Source organism: Saccopteryx leptura, chromosome 3, assembly GCF_036850995.1.
Source record: "Saccopteryx leptura isolate mSacLep1 chromosome 3, mSacLep1_pri_phased_curated, whole genome shotgun sequence".
Classification (NCBI taxonomy): domain Eukaryota; kingdom Metazoa; phylum Chordata; class Mammalia; order Chiroptera; family Emballonuridae; genus Saccopteryx; species Saccopteryx leptura.
The window spans coordinates 243,307,973-243,335,658 of NC_089505.1; the positions used below are offsets into that span (position 1 = coordinate 243,307,973).

At 39.7% G+C, this 27,686-nt stretch overlaps 1 long non-coding RNA gene across 6 annotated transcripts; it reads left to right on the plus strand.

Moving 5' to 3' along the window:
• Positions 1-27,686, plus strand: LOC136400786 (uncharacterized). 6 transcript variants are annotated; one of them, XR_010750386.1, is made up of 6 exons: positions 1-479; positions 2,200-2,369; positions 2,850-2,971; positions 5,115-5,290; positions 12,416-13,234; positions 26,997-27,686. It is a non-coding gene; the product is annotated as an uncharacterized lncRNA (long non-coding RNA). The 6 variants fall into 6 exon arrangements; XR_010750385.1 differs by lacking the exon at positions 12,416-13,234 and adding an exon at positions 8,093-8,211 and having other exon boundaries at positions 3-479; XR_010750384.1 differs by lacking the exons at positions 12,416-13,234; positions 26,997-27,686 and adding an exon at positions 8,093-11,454 and having other exon boundaries at positions 4-479.

Below are 27,686 nucleotides of genomic sequence, written 5' to 3' on the forward strand. Positions count from 1 at the left end.
TCTTTTGAGTCAGCAAGGGTGAGAGGCGGTGACTTCTACCAGCGATAGAGCAGCCCAGCCAGGCCGAAAGGAGGAGTGCTGGAGGTGGGTGAGCATAGGAGCAACATAGAGCTTCTGTAAGCGGGTGTCAGGGATGACGCCTGGCGTTCCCTCCGCTCTTGTTTATCCAGCGCCTCCGGAGGCCGGGCCCTGGGAGGGCAGCACGGAAGCCTCCCCTAGGACTGTACGCTCATGTCACGTTGTGATGGGCTAAGGAGCCCGTGTAATAGGGGCCGCCCCTGGGACCCTGAGCGCTCTGGAAAATGGACTCATAGCGAGTTGGAGGGAGGCAAGAATCGAGTCTGTACAACTTCCTGCCGAGAGGGCAGAGTGTGGGAGAAAGTTTGGTGACTTGAAGCTGAGAAGCCCATGGCGGCCACAGCCGCAAGAGCCGGGTCAGGCAGAGGTGTGCTTGGCAGCAGAAGAGGAGGAAGGCCCAGGTATCGGAATCTGGAACGCCTTAACGTAGAGTGGGGGCTCATAACAAGAGCGGCCCACAGGCAAGAGTTGGTTTACATTTTGAAAGATTCACTTTGCCGGGTAGAGGTTGGATGATCGGAGGGCAGGTATTGTGAGGCGACCACTCCTAGGAGGCCACAGCTGTACATGAGAGATGGTGGTCTAGGTGGGTGCCAGTGGGTATAGGGGAGAAGTGGACTGGATAAAATGGTATTTAAGAGGCAAAATTGACAAGACTGTATGGATTTAATGAAATGATTCTAAGTTTCTGGCCTAAGAGTGAATTATATAAAACTTCTTTATGCCAGACACTTTTGATGTGTTCTAAGGGTCCCTTTCCCCCAATGTGAAAACTAAAAGCAGAAAAGGTTTTTTTCTTCCACGATTATATATACTCAATATATTATGTGTGGTCTCTGAAGAAAACTCGGAACATAATCGCAAACATTTTCTGTAGAGGACAGTAAAAGATTGACTATAATCCTACCCAAGATGACCATATTTTGGGTGTTTCCTTCACGTTTTTCTTTTTTGCCTGTATCTTTTGAGTATATATTTTGAGTATATTCATTACATTTAGTATCTTTTTTCTTGATTGGATACTATTATGACAATAAGATTGAACTCGTATATGCCAGTACATTATTTATAGATTTTTTTTTTCCAGGTTGTAACATAAAACGTCAGATGCTTTTCCACCAAGTGTGGTATAACTTGTTTGTATACTGTATTTTCACTGTTTTTTTTTTTTGCTGTTGTTGTTGACTGTGTATCTTCTTTCAAAACCACACAATTTATGCCACATTTTATGTTTTCTTTTCCAATCAGATATTTTACACTTCATCTTAATCAAATGGCCGAGAAGCGATCAATCATCTTTTAATTTAATGTTATTTCTTGCTTTTTTCACACATCTTTAATTACTTTAATAGACTACAGTTTTTTTTCTTCAAGACTTTATTAATACTTTTTTAGAAAAGAGAAAGAGGTAGGGAGAAAGGAGGGGGATGAGCAGAAAGCATCAATTCCTGTTTGTGCCTGGACCAGGCAAGCCCAGGCTTTTGAATTGGCAACCTCTGTGTTCTAGGTTGATGCTTTATCCACTGTGCCACCACAGGTCAAGCATTTAATAGACTACAGTTTTCAATGGTTGTTTAGGCACAAACTGTCCCGTTATTAGATAATAGTTTTTCAATATTTTTCTGTTAGAATAAGGATATCTTATTACATAAATTCTCAATTTCTAATTGATTACTGAGAATGAGTTCTAGAAAGGGAACTATTGAAATAGATTGATTATATGAACCTATCAAATTGCTTCACTCAAACTTATTAAGACTTTGATTGAAATTTTTTTAGAATTCAAATGTTTTCAGTGCTTTGTTTTTCCATCCAAGGTTATAGTTATGTCTCTCTCATTATTTGAGTTGTGTCTTATGCTTCTTTTAAGTCTAATATTATTGATTCTTTAATAGTCTGCCCTCTGTGCTAAAATCCATGTGTGAAATACTGATCGTTGGGTCGTGCCATACCTTTTGTATAAAGTAATTTTCTTCCTTTATATGTGTGTGGAGGTTATGCTAAAATACAAGTAATATGATGAGCTCAAAAGTTAAAAAGGCTGAGTGGAAGTGCGGTTTTGTTAATACCATAGGTAAACTGTGGTCTAAGAATTTCTGGTGTTCTCCCTGTTGTGCACAGGGAAGCTGCTCCTCAGAGGTGTATCTGAGCTCGCCTCATCTGTCCAGCCAGGGATCAGGCAGCAACCTTGATCCTTTGCCAAGGAGAGGAAGCTACAGAAAGCTCAGCAGTGTTAGAAAGACAATATCTCATGAAGCTGCCAGATGTGCTTTGAGGATAAATTTTTCTAGGTAACATTTGTGTCGTGCCAGTATTGAAGTTTTTTCCATTTATTTGTTAACAGGGATGTTTTGTTATAAACCGTAATGTTAACTTAACCAAGAGAAGTGTTTCAGTTTTTGGTTGTGTGCCTTAGAATCCTGCTTACCTATGAAATGCAGTCAACACATCAGCTGGACCTCTTTCCAGGGTGCAGGGTGACTGTTCTGTTATTTAAAGATGTGAAAAATGCTGGAGACTCGAGGTGAAAGGTCATGGAAGGTTCATTAATAAACCACTGAACCAAGCGGCCAGCGCTTGTTTAACAGTTTTGAAGCTTTAAAATTCTATGATTTTCTGAAACCCACATGTTGCGATCTGTTTTGAAAGTATAGTTTATAGGAATTGTGATGAGGTAAAACACCCTGACTGTAGAATTACCATCGAATGGGGTGTGCATCTGCAGAGTACCCCAGATTCTATGTGTAATTAATTCTCTTTGTTCTCTTCAGATCATCCATCCATTTCAGATACTTGTGGCAACAAACAAAGCAGTTCATCTGTACAGACTAGGAAAAATGAAGACGAGAACTCTCCCTACTGAAATTATTTTCAACCTGTCCCGAAATAACAAGTAATTAATATGGATTTTACTCATTTTGCTTTTCTTGACCTTGTCATAATAAGGCGTGAGTTCTTTAGCATTGACTTGGTGGCTAAATTCCCATAAGCCTATTTTTAATAACAAAACAGAATAATAGTGAAGAGAGGTTGCCAGAGAGTTGAAGTTTAGCTTTACAAAGATGTAAAAGCTATGCCACTCAGTGACGATACTGTTAGCAGAAGAATATACGAAATGAGTGAGAATATTGAAAAACAACTTATTGAAAAGCTGAAAACAAGAAAATTCTCCTTGTAAATGGATGAATGAACTTTGAGAGACAGTGAGGCAGCATTGATAACTTATGTAAGATATATTGATAAAGGACATTTTGCTGAAGAAATGTTGTTCTGTAAAAGATTAGAAAGCACCACTACCTCCAAAGATATATATAATAAGCTAAAAAACTACTTAGATGTCAATGATATACTAATGAAAAATATAACATCTTGTGCTGCAGATGGTGCTCCCAATATGATGGGCAAGAAAAATAGCTGCTTAAAATTGATGAAAGATGCGAATCCAGAAATGATTTTTGTGCATTGTGTTATTCATAGGGAAAACTTGGTAGCTAAAAACATCTCGCCTGTTCTGAATGAAGTATTACATACAGTAATAAAGTGTGTTAATGCTATTAAAGCTAGTGCCAAATGTGAGCATCTTTTCAAGCTATTTTGTGAAGAACAAAATGAAGACCATGTGAGACTTTTACTTCATACTGAAGTAAGATGGCTATCTAAAGGAAACTGTTTGAAAAGATTTATGGAACTGTTTGATACTCTTAGTGATTTTTTTAAGCGACAAACCTGAAATGAAGTATCTGTTAACAATAGATGGTAAAGCATTTGTGAGTTATTTAGCCGATATCTTTGAAAAACTAAATATTATATTAAATAAGCAACTTCAAGGAACAAATAAAACTCTTGTCGATGCAAAAGCAAAGATATTTGGTTTCATTACCAATATTGAGTTATGTCAGAAACATATTAACAACAAAAACTTTAAACGAGTTTCATTGGCTCCAAAAATGTGAAGTAACTGATACTGCTTTACTTGTTATTGTCAATCATTTGAATATTCTATCGGCTGATTTAAAAGAAAGATTTTCTGATTTAAAACAAATTGATTTCCCAACATGGATGATGCAGCCAATGTTAGTGGATTTGTCTGATATATCAAATATGCAGTATCAAGAAGAACTCGCAGAATTGCAAAATGATGAGTCAGTTAAAGCTTTATTTAATATCAAAGGAGTGATGGCATGGCTTTGTGAGGAAACAAATCAAATACCCAAATTCAACCAAATGTGCAAGAAAACTATTGCTACCATTTCCATCTTCATTTTTAGCTGAATGTGGATTTAGTACTGTAAATGATTTACTGGTAAAATAAAGAAATCGGCTGGATATAACACAACGTGGAGACTTGAGACTAAAGCTAACCAAATTGGAACCTAATATAAAATCTCTGTGCAGCAAGCATCAAGTGCAAGGATCACACTAAATTAAAATAATAAATTAATATAGAAAAAAGTGTATTAAAATTATTTGGAATTTAAATTTCTGTTTTACATTATATGTTTTGAAATTTTACTTACTGTGTTTTGTTAACAATTTCATAGTGATTTCTTCCTAGAACCTATCATTTATGATTATTAAGTGAACAAATCAATTTTTTAATGTTAAAAATTATGTATGTTCCATGGGAGGGACATAAAAATTTTAGAAAGGTTAAGGTGGGGCATGGCACAAAAAAGGTTGGGAAACACTGCTCCAGAGTGTGAGCAGAGGCAGAGAAGTGTGAAATGGTGATGGGATCTCCAAATAGTCCTGACTGGCTGGGACTCGGGAGTACGTGGCTGAGGGTGCTCTGTGGCCAGAGGCAGGGGTTGTTTGTGTGCCATGCTGGATGTCTGAGCTTGACTCCATAGGAATGAGGTGCCCCTTAGAGCAGAGTGCTCTAGAGGGGAACTGGTGGATGTTAGGAAGGAATCGTAAGATATAAACGGTAGGCAGAGACCCTTGGGGTATGAAAATAAGAACCCCAGCAGGGAAGACAGCAAATGGGAAGGTGCTTCTAAAATAAAACTACTGATTTTTGTCTTTTGTTTCCCTAGATTTCATGAGCTTTGAAAACATTTGGTATGTCAGCAAATGACACCTCAATTCTAATTGTATACATTGGAGATGGAAAAAAAGAAATAGATCAAGTAGACCGAATATCTCAAGTAGAGGGTCATCCAGTTTCTCTGACAAGTCTTCTGGAAATAAGTAATATTACAGGTGCAAAAAGGTTAGTAAGGCCACATTTGTAGAGTGTGATAGATGAGGTCTAGTAGTAATGCTGATGCTGTTGCTCACCAATGCTGCTATTTTTTTTAACTTTTAGGAAAGATTAATGTAATAAAAATTATTTCATAAATAATATCACATACACAAAATTGGATGATGCAGGCTTATGTGGAGGGGATTGGGATAAATGTTGATGGACAGACATTTTGGGTATTGTCTTGTAGAATTATTTGTACACCTGAAACCTGTATGATTTTGTTATCCACTGTCACCTCAGTAAACATAAAAAAGGAAAAAACTTATTTGATAAAAAGCATTCTCTAATTAAGAATGAACTGAGAATTAAATATCAAACTTACAGAGTACAGTACAGATTTGATTTCTTTGTTTAGAGAGTTACCACCATAATTGCAATTTAAAGGGCACTTTTGGCCTAGTAACCAATTGCCATCTACTGTGCATTATTTTCATCACATTAGTAATTTCATGTAATGATCCCAATAATTGAATGATATTAAATTTCACTTACAGCCTGACCTGTGGTGGCGCAGTGGATAAAGCGTCGACCTGGAAATGCTGAGGTCGCCGGTTCGAAACCCTGGGCTTGCATGGTCAAGGCACATATGGGAGTTGATGCTTCCAGCTCCTCCCCCCTGTCTCTCTCTCTCTCTCTCTCTCTCTCTCTCTCTCTCTCTCTCTGACTCCCTCTCTCTCCTCTCTAAAATGAATAAATAAAAAAAAAAATTTTTAATTTCACTTACATATGTCTGTATAATAAAACTTAATAGTGCATGGATAATTAGCATATTTTATCTCATTTTTATAGATAAACTGTCTTCACAAGAAGAAAATATTGGGACGTTATTGGATGGTGTCATTTGTAGAATGTCAACTAAAGATGTTTTGTGAAATGACAAATCTAAAATTTTGTAGCATTTATAAAAAACTGATTTTTTTCTGATTATAAAGTGTATATATATTCATCATAGAAAAATTTACAACACAAAATGCCATAAAAAATGGAAAAAACCTACAAATCCTACCTGTTCATAGTTTTTTGTTTTTTTGTTTTGTTTTTTGTTTGTTTGTTTGTTTTTTTCAGACACAGATCAGAGAGAGGGATAGACAGGGACAGACAGATAGGAATGGAGAGATGAGAAGCATCAATCATTAGTTTTTCATTGAGCATTGCAACACCTTAGTTGTTCACTGATTGCTTTCTCATATGTGCCTTTACTGCAGGTCTTCAGCAGACCAAGAAACCCCTTACTCGAGCCAGCGACCTTGGGTCCAAGCTGGTGAGCTTTTGCTCAAACCAGATGAGCCCGCGCTCAAGCTGGCGACTTCGGGGTCTCGAACCTGGTTCCTTGGCATCCCAGTCAAATGCTCTATCCACTGCGCCACCGCCTGCTCAGGCTGTTCATAGTTTTAAACATAATCAATATTATTTGTTATTTTACTTCTAGTCTATTTCCGTTAAATTGTATTTTGCTTTTATATAATTGGAATAGTAATTACAAACATTTACTAGATGTCTAGACGGTGCTAGGTTTTGCCTTAGTGATTTTCCATGCACCAGCTCATATCCCTGCCCTTAGTTCAGATACTCCAGCATCCCTCTTCCAAAGCCTCCTGGTTCTGTTTTACATGCAAGAACTAATTTCATCTCACAACACATTAGGGAATAGATACTGTTAATACCCGATTTTGCACACAGCCACTAAAATAACAGTAACTTGCTCAAGGTCTTACTGCTAGTGTCAAATCCTGTTTGCTGAATGCTTTGGGTTTTTTCTCACTTTGTTTTCATTGTGACAATCAAGGTGAACTAGGTTAGGGTTGAGCAAATCTTTTTATGAAGGACTGGGTGTGCTCTGTGTGGTCTGTTTTGCATTTACTCATCTCTTGCTGTTGTAGTGCAGAAGCATCCACACAATACGTAAATGATGAGTGTCAGGAATGACCCAAGGGCCACGATGTGTGAAGTTCTGGGGTTGATTAGGCTACAGTCCTGGACCCTGAAGCTGACTGACTTCATGTGACAAAAGTTTGTCTTGCTCACTCTCCAGTGCCAGTGTGAATCAGTGGGAAGATTCATTGGTGTGACTCAGGGACCCAGTCTGCTCAAGGCTTCTGTGCAATATGTGCTCCATGTTGTTTTGTTTTGGAGCTGGGAAGGCGACAGATGAGAGATTCCGTTTTCTACATTTTAGGAAAGAAGATAAAGGTAGAGGCAGAGGGGAATGAAATGATAGATATTCCTGAGCAGAGCCTGCCTGCCGACTTCACCTGCCCACAGGCTTTTTCATCCTTTCATGGTTGCCAGATGTCCTCTCCCCATGAGCTCTAAAGAGGGGGTTGTTTTTTTTTGCCTTTTTTTATTTTCTTGAATTTATCGGGGTGACGTTGGTTCACAAAACCATACAGGTTTGAAGTGTACAAGTCAATAAAACATCTCCACATGCATCTGCACCCATTGCCCAAGGGAAAGTTCTATCCCCATTTATCCCAGCTGTGCCCATGTGCACCTGCCCCCACCCATTTCCCTCCTGCTATCACCACACTATCGTCTATGTCTATGCATTATTTAGATATCGTTTTTTTGCTTGGTATTTTCATATTTCATCCAGCCCCCCCCCCAACCACCTTCCCTCTGACAGCTCTCAGTCTAAGTAATCATGCCTCAGTTTCTATTTTGTTGGTAAGTTCATTAGATTGTTCGTTCCACATATGCTGAGATTGTATGGTATTTATTCTTCTCTGCCTGGCTTATTTCACTTAACATAATACTCTCCTGACGCAGGGACAACAAGTTACTTGGAGACCAGAGGACATGCTCCAGGGGCGGAGTGGAAACAACAGCCCCAGTCAGCAGAATGAAGGACGGAAGTCCAGTCCCTAGCCTTACTCAGATATTAGCCGGTACAAAAAACTCTTGGAAATAGCAGAAGTTTTCAGGGGGTGAAGTAAAAAACAAGCAACGTGCTGTCTTCTAATCTTTGTTCTGAGAGCCTAAACATTTTCTATTAGTGAATCTTATCCTGTTTCCAGCATGCACTGCTTTCAAGTAGTATTTCATTGTTTAAACATTACAGCCTTGTTATCCACTCTCCTTACTGATGGGTACTTTGGCGGTTGTAAATAATGCTGCAGTAAACATAGGGGTGCTTATGTTTCTTGGAATTAGTACTGTGGTTTTCTCCACATACATTCCCAGAAGTGGGATTGATGAATGGAAAAACAGTTCCATTTTTATTTTTTGAAGAAACTCCATAGTGCTTTTTATAGTGGCTGCGTCAGTCTACATTCCCACTAACAGTGTGTGAGAATGTTTTCTCCATGTCCTCCTCAGCACTTGTTTGTTGATTTATTGATGACAGCCATTCTGACAGGCATTAGATGCTATCTAATTGAGGTTTTAATTAGCATCTCTGCTGATTACTGATGTTGAGCATTTTCTCATAGGCCAATTGGCCACCTGTATGTGCTCTTTGGAGAAGTATCTCTTCAGGTCCTTGGCCCATTAATTGAGTTGTTTGTCTTACTGTTGAGTTGTATGTTTTCTATGTATTTTGGACACTAACCCGTTATCATATGTTTTATTGGCAAATATATTCTCCCATTCAGTGGGTTCCTGTCTATTTTATTTATGGTTTCTTTTGCTGTGCAAGAGCTTTTTTATTTTGATGTAGTTCCGTTTGTTTATTTTTTCCTGTTTTTCTTCTCCAAGGAAATATATTGGCAAAAATATTACGATGAGAAATATCTGAAATTTTACTGTGTTGTTTTCTTCTTGGACTAAATTTAAATCTTAAATTCATTTTGAGTATATTGTATGGTATGAGTTGGTAGTCTAATTTCTTATTTCTTATTTCGTTTTACATGTATCTGTTCAGTTTTCCTAATACCATTGGTTAAAGATACTTTCTTTACCCATTGTACGTTTTTGCCTCCTGTGTCAAATATTAATAGTCTGTAAAGGCTTGGCTTTATTTCTGTGCTCTCTATTCTGTTCCAGTGATTTATATGCCATTTCTTGTGTCAATACCATGCTGTTTGGAACCTAGGCCTTTTCATATAATTTAATAACAAGTAATATGATACCTCCAACTTTGTTCTTCTTAATATTGCTGAGAATATTTGAGATCTGTTGTGGTCTCATAAATTTTTTGGAATATTTGTTCTGGATTTGTGAGAGAATGCCTTTGGTATTTATAACAGGAATTATGTTGAAGCTGTATATTACTTTGTGTAGTATGGGCATTACTATGTTAATTTTGCTATTCATGAACACAGTATATGCTTCCACTTATTTGTCTCTTCTTCAGTTTATTTCCTGAGCATCTTATGATTTTCCATGTACACGCCTTTTACTTCATTGGTTAAATTTATTCCTAGGTACCGTATTTTTTGTTATTATTGTTGTGATTGCAATAGTAAATGGGATTGTTTTCTTAGTTCTCTTTCTGATAGTTCATTATTGGTGTATAAAAATGCCACCAATTTCTAAATATTAGTTTTGTACTCTGTACTGTGCCAAATTTATTTATTATATCTACTCTTCTGGTAGAGTCTTTAGGGTTTTCTGTGTACAATATAATGCCCTGTGGAAATGATGACAGTTTTACTTTCTCCTTTTCGGTAGGATGCCTTTTATTCCTCTTGTCTGATCCCTGTGGCTACAAATTCCAGGGCTATGTTCAATAAGATGGTGAATGCAGACATCCTTGTATTTTTTCTGATCTTAAGAGAATTGCTCTTAGTTTTTTCCCACTGAGTATGAGGGTGGCTCGGGTTTCTTATATATGTCCTTTATTAAGCTATGATTCCTCTAAGCTCTCACTTTGCTGAGAGTGTTTATCATAAGTGGGTGCTGGGTTTTACCAAATGCTTTTTCTGACTCTCTTGATGAGACCATGTGATTTTTATCCTTTGTTTTGTCTATGTGATATATCATGTTTATTGATTTGCAAATATTGTACCAACCTTGAATCACCACAATAAATTTTAGTAGATTATGGTGTCTGAACTTTTTAATATATTTCTGGATCCAGTTTGCTCTTATTTTGTTAAGAATTTTAGCATCTGCCTGACCAGGCAGTGGTGCAGTGGATAAGGCATGTCGGACTGGGATGCAGGAGACCCAGGTTCAAAATCCTGAGGTCACCGCTTGAGTGCGGGGTGATTGGGCTTGAGTGTGGGGTCCCTGTCTTGAGATGGATAATAGACATGATTCATGGTCACTGGCTGGAGGCCAAAGGTCACTGGCTTGAAGTCCACAGGCACTGGCTTGAGCCCAGGATCGCTGGCTGAACAAGGGGTCAATCGCTCTGCTATAGTCCCCAGGTCAAGGTAGATATGAGAGAGTAATCAATGAACAACTAAACTGCCGCAACAAAGAATTGATGCTTCTCATCTCTCTCCCTTCCTGTCTGTCTGACCCTACCTACCCCTCTCTCTGACTCTCTGTCTCTGTGAAAAAGAGGAAATAAAGAAGAATTTTATTACTTATGTTAATCACACATATTATTGGCGTATAATTTTCCTATTTTGTAGTGTCAGTATCTGGTTTTGGAAATAGGAATATGCTGGCCTCCTAGACAGAGAAAGTCTTTTCTCCTTTTGAAATTTTTGGTGTAGTTTGAAAAGGGTAAGTATTCGTTCTTTGAATGTTTGGTAAAATTTGCTTGTGAAGCCCTCCAGTGTAAGACTTTTATTTCCTGGGACTTCTTTGATTCTTGCTTTAGTTTTTTAAGTTGTAATTGGTCATTTCAGATTTTCTTATTCTGTGTAATTGAATTTTGGAGGATTGCATGTTTCTAGTATTTTATTCATTTTGTTGGCATATAGTTGTTCCTAGTATTTTCTTAGAATCCTTTGTGTTTCTGTGGTGTCAGTTTTTCTGTTTCATTTGAATGCTTTGTTCTTTTTTCCTTAGGTGTATTGTTAAAGCAGGGGTCGGGAACCTTTTTGGCCATGAACGCCAAATATTTTAAAATGTAATTCCGTGAGAGCCATACAATGTGTTTAACACTAAATACAAGTAAATGTGTTCATTTTATGTAAGATCAACACTTTTAAAGTACAATAAGTCCTCGAATTCTTTTTAATACCGTTGTTATGCTGTTTTTAACCAGTGATGAATAAAGTATTTCTTACCATTAATGCGACTTCTGATACTGTGTGGTTTTGCTGATTGCTTTGTAGTCTGGTTGATACGTGGTGAGGTTAAGCTTCATGCAGGCGTTGAGACTTCTATCCATTAAACGTGATCATAGGTTGGTCTAAACGTTCTTTAGATGTGAAAAAGACTGCTCACATGCATACGTAGAGCCAAACATCGTCAGTACAGCCATACTCACGCTGCAGTGTGTGGTATGTGACAGGAAGCACGTTCCAAGTTTTGACAATCAGCCAGTCCATGGGTTGAAGTTTTTTCATTTCTCCCGAATTGTGTTTGCTGGTTCAGTTTTTCAAAGTTTAGTAAACCACCTGTTTCAATGTCAAGCATGAAGAGTTTCAGCTTGTTTTCAAATGCAAACACTGCTTATTGACGGGATAAGACTAAATTTCCAACTCCTTGTATTTTCACATTGAACTGGTTCAGATGTTCAGTCATGTCCATGAGAGAGAATATTAAGAGCCACTCAGTGTAAGCTAACTCAGGATGCTTGATGTTTTTCATTTCAAGAAAAGTGCAGATTTCGCACAGACAAACTGAAACGGCTGAGCACCTTCCCTCTTGACAACCAACGCACATTGCTGTGCAGAAGCAGACCAGGATAATTATTCCCAACTTCATCCAGCAGTGTTTTAAACTGGCGATCATTTGAAACTTAGGCAACAATAAAGTTGACCACCTGAATGACCAGTGACATCACTTCACCAAGCTGCTCACCACACATCTGAGCACAAAGCGCCTCCTGATATAGGATGCAGTGAAAAGTTAGGATGGGTCTCTTTTCATGTTCTCAAAGAAGCACTATGAATCCTCTGTTTTTCCCCACCATGCACAGAGCACCATCAGTACACACCGAAATAAGTTTATCCATTGGTAGAATTTTTTCTTTAGCGAACTCAATGAAAGACTTGAATAAATCCTCCTCTGTTGTTGTCTCTTTCACAGGCAAAACAGCAAGACTTTCCTCAAGTAGTGTGTCACTGACAGCATACCTTGCAATCACGATGAACTGGGACAGATGCCTTACGTCTGTTGACTCATCCAAAGCAATGAAAAGAATGGTCCTGCATTTATGTCCTTCACTTGTGTTGCCTCAATTTGATTTGCCATCATGATGGTACGATCGTGAACAGTTCTTGCCAACAGAGGCAGGTCTATTTTTCATTTGATTATCTTGTCTTTATCTGAAAAGTCGTCAAAAAATGCATTGGCAACATCAAGCATGAATGTTTTGGCATACTCCCCATCTGTGAATGGCTTTCCGTTTCTCACAATTGCTAAAGCACCAGCAAAGCTAGCAGAATTCCAGTCACCTTGTTGAGTCCAAACACAGCGTTGCTGCTGACTAGCGTGCAGTGTGCACAGTAGCTCTTGACATGCTTTCTTCCTGCTGTTCCCCACTGGTTATTTCGATGCAAATGTAGTATGATGTGTGTCGAAGTGCCGCTTCATATTTGACCATTTCATCGATGCATTTTATCATTGCATATTAGACACACTGCAGAACGTGCTCTCTCCACAAAGGTGAATTCCTCTGTCCATTCCTGCTGAAAAGTACTATACTTCTCATCTTTTTTTCTTTTAGCCATCTTCGTCAAAAGGGTTTTTGCAATTCGCTAGCTGACTACTTGATTAAAAGGAGGAAAGTTTACTTCCTGACTTCACAATGACTCATGTATGTTATGCATTATTTAATAAAATTTGGTGTTGTCTCGGAGGACAGCTGTGATTGTCTCCAGCCACCCTCAACGATGAACATGAGCGGTAGGAAATGATGGATCGTAATACATGAGAATGTTGTATACTTTTAATATTATTATTTTTTTTATTAAAGATTTGTCTGCGAGCCAGATGCAGCCATCAAAAAAGCCACAACTGGCTCGCGAGCCATAGGTACCCGACGCCTGCTCTAGACAGCAACCTTAAAATGACAGCAATGATCCTGTGCTCAAGCTGGCAACCCAGGTCTCAGGCTGGCATGTCCATGCTCAAGCTGGCAGCCTACGCTCAAGCCATCGAGCCCTTCCTGTTGCTAGCAACCTCGGGATTCTGATCTTGGACCCTCAGTGTGCCAGCTGATGCTGAATGCACTGCAACTGCATGGGTCAGGCTTTTTTCTGATTTTTATTATGTTTTTCCTTCAACTTAACCTGGGCTCTGTTGGTTGTTCTTTTTCTAATTCCTTTAAGTATAAACTTAGATTGTACTTTGAAGATTTTTCTTCTTGAGGTAGGCTTGTAATGCTATGAACTTCCCTCTCAGGACTGCTTTTGCTCTATCCCATATATTTTGGATGGTTGTGTGTTTATTTTAATTTGTCTCCAGGTGACTTTTGATTTCTTTTGTTTATATCATTAACCAAATTATTGTTTAATAACATGTTATTTCACCACTGTGTGTTTGAATGTCATGTTTTTATTGTAATTCATATCTAGTTTTATACACGCATTGTGGTCAGAGAAGACGCTTGATATGATTTTTATACATTTTCTTTATTTATTTTTTTTTTTGGATTTTTCTGAAGCTGGAAACGGGGAGGCAGTCAGACAGACTCCCGCATGCGCCCGACCGGGATCCACCCGTCACGCCCAGCAGAGGGCGATGCTCTGCCCATCCGGGGCGTAGCTCTGTCGCAACCAGAGCCACTCTAGCGCCTGGGGTAGAGGCCAAGGAGCCATCCCCAGCGCCCGGGCCATCTTTTGCTCCAATGGAGCCTCGGCTGCGGGAGGGGAAGAGAGAGACAGAGAGAAAGGAGAGGGGGAGGGGTGGAGAAGCAGGTGGCGCCTTTCCTGTGTGCCCTGCCCGGGAATCGAACCCAGGACTTCCGCATGCCAGTCCGACGCTCTACCACTGAGCCAACCGGCCAGGGCCGATTTTTATACATTTTCTAATGCATATTTTATTGATTTTAGAGAGAGAAAGCGGGAGAGTAGGAGAGAGACAGTAAGAATCTGTTTCTGTGTGTACCCTGACCAGGAATTGAACTGGCAACTTCTATACTTCAGAAAAATTCTACAACCACCCGAGCTATGTGACTAAGGCTAATTTCAATATTCTTGAATTAATTAAAACTTATTCTGTGTTCTTCCCTGGCCAGTTTGCTCAGTGGATAGAATGTTGGCCTGGTGTGTGGATATCCCAGGTTCAATACCTGGTCAGGGCACACATAAGAAGCGACCTTCTGCTTCTCTTCACTTCCCTCCCCCCTTCTCTCTCTTTCCCTCTTGGAGCCGGTGGCTCAATTGCTTTGAGTTTAACCTGAGGCATTAGGGATAGCTCATTGATTTGAGCGTAGCCTTGGTATACGGTGTGCTGGGTGGATCGTGGTCAGGGTGCATGTGGGATTTAATTTCTTTATCTCCCCTCCTCTCTCTTAAAAAAAAAGGCTTATTTTGTGTGCTAACATGTCATCTGTCTTTGAGTATGCTTCATGTGCACTTGAGAAGAATGTATGTTCTGCTGCTTTGGTGTGAAATGTTCTGTAAAGATCAATTAAATCCATCTGATCCAGTGCGTCATTTAAGGTCAATGTTGCATTGTTGATTGTTTTGTCTGGAAGAGCTAGCCATTGAATTCATTGGAGTGCTAAAATCCCCTGTTATGATTCTAATGTTGTCTGTCTGTCACTTAATTTCCACTAAGATTTTCTTTGTATATTTAGATGCTCCTGTGTTGGGTTATGTATGTTTACAAGGGTTATATCCTCTTGTTGGATCAATTCCGTTAGTATTATGTAGTGACCTTCTTTCTTCCTTGTTGCAACCTTTGTTTTGAAGTCTATTTTGTAGGGATACAAGCACTGCTATGCCAGCTTTTATTTTTTTCCATTTTCATGGAATATTCTTTTGCATCACTTCACTTTCAGCCTGTGTATATCTTTTCTTCTTAGGTGGGTTTCTTGTAGACAGTATATACATGGGTCATGTTTTCTTACCCATTCAGCTACCCTGTGTCTTTTAATTGAATGATTTAATTCACTTGCATTAATGCTTATTATTATTATTTTTTTGTATTTTCCAAAGTGAGAAGCAGAGGGGGAATCAATCTTGCATGCCCACCAGGGAGCGATGCTCGGCTCCTCTGGGGCCTTGCTCTGCTGCTATAGGAGCCATTCTAACACCTGAAGTGGAGTCCATGGAGCCATCCTCAGCGCGTAGGCTAACTCTGCTACAGTGGAGCTTTGGCTGCAGGAGGGGAAGAGAGAGATAGAGAGGAAGTAGAGGGGGAAGGGTGGAGAAGCAGATGGGTGCTTCTCCAGTGTGCCCTAGCTGGGAAACGAACTAGGAACATCCACACGCTGGGCTGACGCTCTAGCGCTGAGCCAACCAACAAGGGCCTAGCTTAATAGTTATTATTAATATTTACTGCTGTTTTATTCTTTTTTTTTTATTTTTTATATAATTTTATTTTTTTAATGGGGTGACATCAATAAATCAGGATACATATATTCAAAGATAACAAGTCCAGGTTATCTTGTCGTTCAATTATGTTGCATACCCACCACCCAAAGTCAGATTGTCCTCTGTCACCTTCTATCTTGTTTTCTTTGTGCCCCTCCCCACCCCCTATCCCTCTCCCATTCCCCCCTCCCCCCCGTAACCACCACACTTTATAAATGTCTCTTAGTTTCACTATTATGTCCCACCTACGTATGGAATAATACAGTTCCTGTTTTTTTCTGATTTACTTATTTCGCTTCGTATCATGTTATCAAGATCCCACCATTTTGCTGTAAATGTTCCGATGTCATCATTTCTTATGGCTGAGTAGTATTCCATAGTGTATATGTGCCACATCTTCTTTATCCAGTCATCTATTGATGGGCTTTTTGGTTGTTTCCATGTCCTGGCCACTGTGAACAATGCTGCAATAAACATGGGGCTGCATGTGTCTTTACGTATCAATGTTTCTGAGTTTTTGGGATATATACCCAGTAGAGGGATTGCTGGGTCATAAGGTAGTTCTATTTTCAGTTTTTTGAGGAACCACCATACTTTCTTCCATAATGGTTGTACTACTTTACATTCCCACCAACAGTGTATGAGGGTTCCTTTTTCTCCACAGCCACTCCAACATTTGCTGTTACCTGACTTGCTAATAACAGCTAATCGAACAGGTGTGAGGTGGTATCTCATTGCCGTTTTGATTTGCATTTCTCTAATAGCTAAAGAAGATGAGCATCTTTTCATATATCTGTTGGCCATTTGTATTTCTTCCTGGGAGAAGTGTCTATTCATATCCTCTTCCCATTTTTTTATTGGATTGTTTGTTTGTTTGTTGTTGAGTTTTATGAGTTCTTTGTATATTTTGGATATTAGGCCCTTATCTGAGCTGTCGTTTGAAAAAATCATTTCCCATTTAGTTGGCTTTCTGTTTATTTTGTTATCAGTTTCTCTTGCTGCGCAAAAACTTCTTAGTCTGATGTAGTCCCATTCATTAATTTTTGCCTTCACTTCTCTTGCCATTGGAGTCAAATTCATAAAATGCTCTTTAAAACCCAGGTCCCTGAGTTGAGTACCTATGTCTTCTTCTATGTACTTAATTGTTTCAGGTCTTATGTTTAGATCTTTGATCCATTTTGAGTTAATTTTTGTACAGGGGGAGAGACTGTAGTCCAGTTTCATTCTTTTGCATGTGGCTTTCCAGTTTTCCCAGCACCATTTATTGAAGAGGCTTTCTTTTCTCCATTGTGTGTTGTTGGCCCCTTTATCAAAAATTATTTGACTATATATATGTGGTTTTATTTCTGGACTTTCTATTCTGTTCCATTGGTCTGAGTGTCTATTTTTCTGCCAATACCATGCTGTTTTGATTGTCGTGGCCCTATAATAGAGTTTGAAGTCAGGTATTGAAATGCCCCCAGCTTCATTCTTTTTCTTTAGGATTGCTTTGGCTATTCGGGGTTTTTTATAGTTCCATATAAATCTGATGATTTTTTGCTCTATTTCTTTAAAAAATGTCATTGGAATTTTGATGGGAATTGCATTAAATTTGTATATTGCTTTGGGTAATATAGCCATCTTGATTATATTTATTCTTCCTAGCCAAGAACAAGGTATATTCTTCCATCTCATTATATCTTTTTCGATTTCCCTTAACAATGGTTTATAGTTTTCATTATATAAGTCCTTTACATTCTTTGTTATGTTTATTCCTAAGTATTTTATTTTTTTTGTTGCAATCGTGAAGGGGATTATTCTTTTGAGTTCCTTCTCAGTTGTTTCATTGTTGGCATATAGAAAGGCTATTGACTTCTGTATGTTAATTTTGTATCCTGCGACCTTACTGTATTGGCTTATTGTTTCTAGTAGTCTTTTTGTGGATTCTTTGGGGTTTTCGATGTATAGTATCATATCATCTGCAAAAAGTGATACCTTTACTTCTTCTTTTCCGATATGGATGCCTTTTATTTCTTTGTCTTGTCTGATTGCTCTGGCTAGAACCTCTAGTACCACATTAAATAAGAGTGGAGAGAGTGGACAACCCTGTCTTGTTCCTGATTTAAGGGGGAAAGCCTTCAGTTTAGTGCCATTTAATATGATGTTAGCTGATGGTTTATCATATATGGCCTTTATCATGTTGAGATATTTTCCTTCTATACCCATTTTGTTGAGAGTCTTAAACATAAAATTGTGTTGTATTTTATCAAAAGCCTTTTCTGCGTCTATTGATAAGATCATGTGGTTTTTGTTCTTTGTTTTGTTGATATGGTGTATTACATTAACCGTTTTACGTATGTTGAACCATCCTTGAGATTCTGGGATGAATCCCACTTGATCATGATGTATTATTTTTTTAATATGTTGTTGTATTCGATTTGCTAGTATTTTGTTTAGTATTTTAGCATCTGTATTCATTAGAGATATTGGTCTGTAGTTTTCTTTTTTTGTGCCATCCTTGCCTGGTTTTGGTATGAGGGTTATGTTGGCTTCGTAAAATGTGTTTGGAAGTATTGCTTCTTCTTCAATTTTTTGGAAGACTTTGAGTAGAATAGGAACCAAGTCTTCTTTGAATGTTTGATAAAATTCGCTGGTATAGCCGTCAGGACCTGGACTTTTATTTTTGGGGAGGTTTTTAATGGTTTTTTCTATTTCTTCTCTACTGATAGGTCTGTTTAGGCTTTCTGCTTCTTCTTGACTCAGTCTAGGAAGGTTGTATTTTTCTAGGAATTTATCCATTTCTTCTAGGTTGTTGAATTTAGTGGCATAAAGTTTTTCATAGTATTCTACAATAATTCTTTGTATATCTATGGTGTCCGTGGTGATTTCTCCTCTTTCATTTTGGATTTTGTTTATATGAGTTCTTTCTCTTTTTTCCTTGGTAAGTCTTGCCAAGGGTTTGTCAATTTTGTTGATCTTTTCAAAGAACCAGCTCCTTGTTCTATTAATTTTTTCTATAGTTTTTCTGTTCTCTAATTCATTTATTTCTGCTCTGATTTTTATTATCTCCTTTCTTCGGCTGGTTTTGGGTTGTCTTTGTTCTTCTTTTTCTAGTTCCTTAAGGTGGGAAGTTAAGTGGTTCACTTGGGCTCTCTCTTGTTTGTTCATATATGCCTGAAGTGATATGAACTTCCCTCTTATCACTGCTTTTGCTGCATCCCATAGATTCTGATATGTCGTATTGTCATTTTCATTAGTCTGTATATATCTTTTGATCTCTGCACTTATTTCTTCTTTGACTCATTCATTTTTTAAAAGTATGTTGTTTAGTTTCCACATTTTTGTGGGATTTTTTTCCTCTTTTTTGCAGTTGAATTCTAGTTTCAAGGCTTTATGATCAGAAAATATGCTTGGTACAACTTCAATTTTTCTGAATTTGCTGATGTTGTTTTTGTGGCCCAACATATGGTCAATTCTTGAGAATGATCCATGTACACTGGAGAAAAATGTATACTCAGTCACTTTGGGATGAAATGTCCTGTAGATGTCTATCATATCCAGGTGCTCTAGTGTTTTGTTTAAGGCCACTATGTCTTTGTTGATTCTCTGTTTGGATGACCGATCTAGGGCCGTCAGCGGTGTATTGAGGTCTCCAAGTATGATTGTATTTTTGTCAATTTTTGTTTTAAGGTCAATAAGTAGCTGTCTTATATATTTCGGTGCTCCTTGGTTTGGTGCATATATATTAAGAATTGTTATGTCTTCTTGATTCAGTGTCCCCTTAGCCATTATGAAATGGCCATTTTTGTCTCTGAGTACTTTTCCTGTCTTGTAGTCTGCATTATCCGATATGAGTATTGCTACACCTGCTTTTTTTTGGATGTTATTTGCTTGGAGTATTGTTTTCCAGCCTTTCACTTTGAATTTGTTTTTATCCTTGTTACTTAGATGAGTTTCCTGTAGGCAGCATACAGTTGGATTTTCTTTTTTAATCCATTCTGCTACTCTGTGCCTTTTTATTGGTGAGTTTAATCCGTTTACATTTAGTGTAATTATTGATACTTGTGAGTTCCCTATTGCCATTTTATATCTTGCTTTCTGTTAGTTTTGTGTCTTGTTTGATCCTTCTCTTTCGTTTTTCTATCTTTTGTTTTTATTTGGTTGTATTCCATACATCTTTCCACTGTTGCTATCTTTTTTATCTCATGTGCTTCTGTGGTGGTTTTTTCAATGGTGGTTACCTTTGAATAATGAAAAGGGTCCCTACCCTGTTCATTGTAGCGAACTATTTTGTGAGTACTTTTGCACTCCATCGTCCTTTGCTACTGTTAATCTCCATCTTCTCCCCCTCTTTCTTTTTGTTGTTGTCACAGTTTAAATTTGGTTTTATTGTGTTCTTCTTGGAGCTTCTACTTGTGGCTCTGTTTTTTTTTGTTCTTTGTATCTGATTGGAGAACCCCCTTTAGTAATTCCTGGAGTGGGGGTTTTCTGATGATAAATTCCCTCATCTTTTCTGTATCTGTGAATGTTTTTATTTCTCCTTCATATTTGAAGGATAGCTTTGATGGGTATAGTATTCGTGGCTGAAAGTTCCTCTCTTTCAGGACTTTAAATATTGGGGTCCACTCTCTTCTAGCTTGTAGAGTTTCTGCTGAGAAATCTGATGATAATCTAATGGGCCTTCCTTTATATGTTGTATTCTTTTCCCTGGCTGCCTTGAGAATTTTTTCTTTGCTGTTGGTTTGTGTCAATTTCATTATGATATGCCTTGGAGTAGGTTTGTTGGGGTTAAGAAAACTTGGAGTTCTGTTTGCTTCTTGAACTTGAGGCTTTAGTTCTTTCCACAGGCTTGGGAAGTTCTCATCTATTATTTGTTTGAGTATGTTCTCCATTCCATTTTCTCTCTCTTCTCCCTCTGATATACCTATTATTCTTATGTTATTCTTTTTGATGGAGTCAGATAATTCTTGTAGGGCTATCTCATTTTTTTAAATTTTTGAGTCTCTTTCTTCTTCTCTCTGTTGTGCCTCAAGTTGCTTGTCTTCTATTTCACTAATCTTCTCTTCTATCTGACCTGTTCTATTAGCTAAGCTTGTTACTTCGTTTTTCAGCTCGTGAATTGAGTTTTTCATCTCTGTTTGATTTGTTTTTATAGTTTCAATTTCCTTGGACATATATTCTTTGTGTTCATTGAGTTGTTTTCTGAGCTCCCTAAATTGCCTTTCTGTGTTTTCTTGTATATCTCGGAGGATTTTTAGGATTTCTATCTTGAATTCTCTGTCATTTAGCTCCAAGGTTTCCAATATATTAAATTTTTTCTCCATAGATTTTTCCTCATCTAGCTGTGTTACCTCTCTTTCTTTTGTATCCATGATATTCGATTTTCTCTTCCTTAATGGCATCTGAGGGTGGTTTTGTTGATAGTATTAATGAGATTTAATAAAGAATAAAAAGTTTAAAAAAATAATAAAAAAAAATCGAAAAGAGTTGTTTTTTTTTAAAAAAATTAATAATGAAATAAAGAAAAATAAAATAAAATAAAAATTTAAAATAAAAAAAAAAAAAAAAGAAATTATTCCCCCCCCTCCTTTTTTCCTCTCCTCTCCTCTCTCCTCTTTCTTGATAAAATCTTGTGGTGGACTGTGAATTATAACAAACAATGCCTGTGATGGAGGGCCTGAATTGGGGAAAAGTAATAAAGGGAAAAAAAAAAAAAAAAAAAAAAAAGAAAGAAAAAAGAAAAAAAAAAGAGCATATGGACCCACAAAAAGCAAATAAGGAAAAAATTTGGGTCAAGAATAAAATGATTTGCTTTTAGGTGTTGGTTGTCTAAGAGTTATGATGAGAGGATTAAGAGGAAAACGGAAAAATGGGGGGACAAATTAAAAAGTTACTATTGTATTTAGTGGAACAAGAACTAGATAATATGGAGAGCCAGGGATGGGAGCACTGCTAGTGAGTTAAAAAGGTGAAGTAAAAACCCCCCAAAATGCCACAAACATGAGTTTGAGTCCCAGATAAGATAATTTGTTTGTTATTGAGGTTTGAATGAGAGGAGATGTAAAGGAGAAAGGAAGAAACTAATATAGAGGGGGAAAAGAAAGAGAGAGAGAGAAAAAAAAAGAGGGAACCACTAAAAGAAGAAAAAAGAAAGGAGAAAGAGAGAGAGAGAGTTAAGGGTTTTGGAGTGCAACCCTCAGAGAGAAAGGAAGAGAAGAGAAAAGATAATGGGAGATGTAACACTTATGGGTAGTGTAGTTCAAGGAGAGGAGAGAGTAAGACCGGTAGAGAGTTAATCGGCCAAATTGGAGGAGGAAAAAAAAAGTATCAAGAATGAAGATAAGAGAAACAAACGAACAAATATAATAAAATGGGATAGGTTATAAAGTCTGCAGATTATTCTTGATTTTGAGAGGTTATCTTCTTGCTTTTTCTTTTCTCTCCCTCTTCCTGGTCGGTGACTCTGTACCCCGGGTTTTGCCCCTTTGCCACGCTCAGGTGGAGGTTTGCAGTTGATAAGTCTCTATGGCAATGTCATGTATTGTGCTTTAGTCTCGTTGGCAGTCAAGGCTATTAGCATTTATAGGCTCCGACAGTGAGAGAGTCCGTGTTCCTGGAGCCTTTCTCCTAGTCTTTCCTTCCTCAATTAGTAGCCTGATAATCCAGCTATGGGGTTGCTGCTGCCTCTGCCTGGATAGTAAGAGGCTCAAAGAGCTGGCAACTCCCCACTCTATTTCCACTCAGCACAGGGCTCTGGGTAAGGCTCAGTCAGTCAGAGCTGCTAGCATAATCAGGCGGGCTTTCCGGCCATTCAAAGACCTCTGGCTCTGCCACTCTGTCCAGTAACACAAGCGGGCGCCCACTTCCGGGGCACTTGGAGGAAACTCTCACTCACTGGCTGCGCGCACAGACCAGGATATCCGGCCAGCAGTCTCACGCTCTGAGTGAAACCCCCAACCGCAGGGAAAAGTTGCAGCGTTGGAATTGAGTCTCGCTCCGTCCCCGTGCGCGGCTTTTGCAAGGCGCTGGAGCGGCCCGAGATTCCGCTTTGGCCCACACAAAGGCCCCTGACTCTGCCCCTCTGTGCGATAACACGGGCGCGCACTGCCGAGGCACTCGGAGGAATCGCTCACTCCTTATCTGCGCGCGCAAACCAGGATATGAGGCCGGCCACGTTTCCCTCTGAGTGAAACCCCCAGCAGCACGGAAAATTTCACCGTTGGAATTAGTTCTCACTCCCTCCCGTGCGTGGCTTTCCCAGGGCGCTGGGGCTGCCCAGAGACTCTGCCCTCGGCCCACAGAAAGGCCTCTGACCCTGCCTCTCCGTGGGGCAACACGGGCACCCACTTCCGGGGCTTAGGAAGAAATCTCTCGCCCACTAACTGCGCACCGACCAGGAGACCGGGTAAAATGTCCGCGCCGCTTGTCTTTCTTTGTTTGGGTTTGGCGTGAGTGTTAGCTTGTATTGCCCGGGTTGCCACAGGATCAGATTTTCCTCGGCTTGGATCTCCGTGCCACAGCCTGGTTCGGCCGTTTGTGTCGCGGCCTGGATGTATTCACCCCCTTTGCCCGCCTCAGTTTCTATATTCACAGTTACCAGAGAAAGCCGCCCTGTTTAGGTTAGTGAGGAAGGCGGAGCATTTCTTACTCCCTATTTCCTTCGGGGTTTGGTTATATATTTAGCCAATTTTTCACTCAATCATACCTTTGGGTGTATTGCGAAGCATCTGGAAGCTCCAAGTATAGGTTTTTCTGTTTCTGGTTGAAGATCTTGTTGAGTTTTGGGGGAGATTTATCGGTATCGCTTCCTACCCCGCCATTACTCTGACGTCATCTTCTGTTTTATTCTTTATATATATATATGTTCCTCTTTGTTATTGTTGTTGTTGTTCTTCTTATTCTTCTCCGTTTTCTCTTACTTCTTCATCTTCTTGCTCTTCTTCATCTTCCTCCTCCTCCTCCTCCTCCTCTTCTTCTGCTGTAAGTAGATCCTTTAACATTTCCTGCAGTGCTACTTTGGTGGTAATGAACTATGTAAGCTTCTTGAGGTTATTTGGCTTGGGAAGCTCCTTATTTGGCCTCCAATTTAAAATGATAGCCTTGTTGGAAAGAGTGGTCTTTGTTATAGGTACTTGATTTTCATCGCTTTGACTATTTTTTGCCAATCCCTTCTGGTATGAAGAGTTTGTTTCTGTATAGAAATCAGCCGACAGACTTATGAGAGCTCCACTGTAGGTAACTAACTTTGTCCTTCTTGCTGCTTCTATGATTCTCTTTGTCTTTATCCTTTGCCATTGCAATTATGATGTGTTTATTTTTATTTTTGGGGTAAGGAGCAGGGAGATAGTGAAGTTGACTCTTGCAATTGCCCCAAATGAAATCCACCCAGAAACCCCGTCTGGAGCCACTGCTCACGTACTGAGCTGTTTTGAGCATGTGAGGCTGACGAGCTGTGACTAACTGAACTATCCTCAGCGCCTTGGGCCATGCTCGCACCTATTGAGCCACTGGCTGCCAGAGGGGAAGAAGGAGAGGAGGGGAAGAGGGAGAGGGGAGAAGCAGATGGTCTTTCTCCTGTATGCTCTGACCAGGAATTGAACCTGGGACATCTATACAGCAGGCCAACACTCTATTCATTGAGCCTCTGACCAGGGCTTCTGAAGTGTGGGTCTCTTTATTCATCTTTATTTATTTTGTATTGATTTATTTTTTAGTGAAAGGAGGGGAGATAGATAAACTCCCACATGTACCCCAACTGAGATCTACCGGCAACCCATGTCTGGGCTGATGCTTAAACCAACCAAGCTATCCTCATTGCCTGAGGCTAGCGCTCGGAGCAACTGAGCTATCTTCAGCACCCAGGGACAACTCTCAAAGCGATTGAGCTACTGGCTCTGAGGGGGAAGAGAGAGAGAAAGGGAAGAGAGAGGGGAAGAGATGCAGATTGTCGCTTCTCATGTGTGCCCAAACTGAGAAGCGAACTATAATGCCTGGACTTGGACCAACACTTTATTCACTGAGCCAACAGCCAAGGCCTTTACATTTTTGTTAATTGCAATTCTGTGTTTCCTGAATTTGTGTGACATTTTCCTACACCAGGTTAAGTAAGATTACAGTCATTATTTCTTCAAACAGGTTTTGATCCCCTCCTCATTCCTTCTTTTTCTGGTACTGCCATGGTATGGATGTTATTACACTTGATGATGTTATAAAGATCCCTTTGACGTTCTTTAGTGTTTTTCTTTACTTTCTTTTTCTTGTGTGTGTGTGTGACAGAGACAGAGAGAGGGACAGATAGGAACAGACAGACAGAAAGAGATAGATGAGAAACATCAATTCTTCGTTGGAGCACATAGTTGTTCATTGATTACTTTCTCATATGTTCCTTCTCGGGGGGTGGGGAAGCAGATCAAGTGACCCCTTGCTCAAGCCAGTGGCCTTGGGCTCAAGCTGGTGAGCCTTGCTCAAATCAGATAAGCCCGCGCTCAAGTCGGCGACCTCTGCATTTCGAATCAGGATCCTCCATGTCCCAATCGATGCTGTATCCACTGTGCCACCGCCTGGTCAGGCAGACTTTTTTTGTTTTAATTTTCTTTTCTTTTGGATGCTCTGCTAGGATGCTTACTGTCATCTTGTCGATAAATAGCTGATTCAATTCTCTGCTTCATCTAACCTGCTACTGATACCTTCTAGTGTATTCTTTGTTTCACATACCTGTGTTCTTTATTTCTGATTGGCTTCTTTTTATGTTTTTTTATGTCCTTTTTAAGATTTAGTGTTTAAGTTCTCACTGAGATCACCTATTCTTCCCCTGAGGTCTTTGAGCATCCTTATAACTACTCTTTTAAGCCCTACTTCTGATATTTTGATTACTTCTATTTTATTTAATTCTTTTTCTCAGGATTTCTCTTGTTCTTTTATTTGAGGTATGTTTCGTTGTCTCCTCATTTTGTCTCTGTGTATTAGGTAGAGCAGCTATGGCTCCCAGACTTGTTATGATGGGTTTATGAAGTTGATGTCTTGGTGGGCTCAGTGGTGCTGTCTTCCAGATCACCTGAGCACATTGTTCCAGGAATGATTCTTGTGGGTTTTGTGCACGTGCTGTTGTAATTTAGTCTTGAATGCTTTTGGCCATTTCTTGGGAGGAGTTAACCGTTTAGGCTATCTAATAATAAGGATAAACCTCAATCACTGTGTTGGGTCCCTGTGCCGGGACTGCCCCTCGAGGCAGAGTTGTTCCCAGCAGAGAATGGTGCTTGCCAGTCTCTTTCTTTGGGTGTGCCACTTTTATGGCCAGTTGGGTCAAAGTCTGGTATTTCCTGTAGCCCAACACTGATTGTGTTGGTTTTGGGTGTGCTTAGGTAGGGTTCAGGGACAGATCTGTGTCAGGTGTTGTGTGTAACTGGCCTTGAGCTACCTGTCAGGAATTATCATGCTATTCACTATTTGTGGCATCTGCTGAGCCTGGGTGTGTGTAGGAGGGTCGACTTCCTCCAGATTAGAGCTGGGGACAGATTTATGAAACTTCCAAGCGTTTTCGAGGTCCACATCTACCTGAAACCTGACAGCTACACTGCCACCCCTCAGGGTTTCCTGGTCTTCCTCCAGAGCATTTTGAAGAAAGACCGGGTGCCACCCTCCATCCTCTCTGCAGGAGCAATTTCAAAAGAGTGATACCACCTGGGACTAGGGAGGAGATATCAAAAGAGTCTCCCATTGAGGGTGGTACCCAAGAACCCCACAGAAAAGGGCTGAGCACTTTGTCCTGGTCTCAGACAATAGCTTATAAGAGATACACACTGAGAATGTCTCAACTCTGTGTAATACTGATCCCTTCAGAGCTGAGACGTTGGAAGGCATATTTAGTCTACCATTTGTGGTAGAACCAGCAGGTCTGTAAGGGGGTGTTGGGCACTTCTTTTTCTTCCCAAGCAAAATCCTTCTGCCTTCAAGAAAGGTCCTGTTCTGAGTAGCTCTCCAGTATCTTTGTGGGACTTAGCTCAGCAAGGCAGGGCCACTAGCTGTGAGAGAGATAGGCCAAATAAGTCTCCCATTGGGAGAATAGTGAGGCCTGAACTTGCAGGAGAGATAGTAGCGGTCCCCTTATGATGTAGCCACACATTTCAGCTTTTGCCCATCTTATTCAGGACAAACCTTTCCTGGAAATGGGCTCTGAAATTCCCAGCGCTGTGCAGCATCTGCTTCTCCTGTCAGACTGAACTCAGCACAGTGAAGCCACAGGAACTGGAAGGGCGGGCCAAGTGACTCAACAGGTGGGACTGGGGGCGCCTTCTGTGCACTTGAGGTGGGAAAGATTGGTCCCATTTCCAAGCTTCACAGTCCAATCGCTGTCTGAGTCTCTGCCAAGAATTTCTTCAGGAAAAGAGCTCCCCAATGGAGCCTCTGGTTCAGCCCGCAGACCCTTCTGCATGACCCAAGCATGGTGGAGTCCTGTCACAAGTTGTTTGATGACTGGGCATTGCACTTGCCTGCTGGTACTGTAACTATACGAGTGCTCAACCCCGGGAAGGCACATCTGTTTTTAGAAGACTCCCTTCTCTTCCAGGGGGGCTAAATCCCCCCTGATTTTTGCCACCAGATGCTACGTGGATGACTCACTCCTTCAATGAGAAATCAGAAAATACCGGCTCACAAAACATGATAAGTGGAATCAGCTGTTTCAAAATGAGCTAAAAGACATGAGGGAAAACAGTGGGAAAAAATGAAAGACCATGGTGATAGTGGGAACGGGCAGTTATTACCTAAAGGGGACAGAATTTCTGTTTGGAATAAAGAAAAAAGTTCTACAAATATTTAATAAATGCTGAGAAGTATTA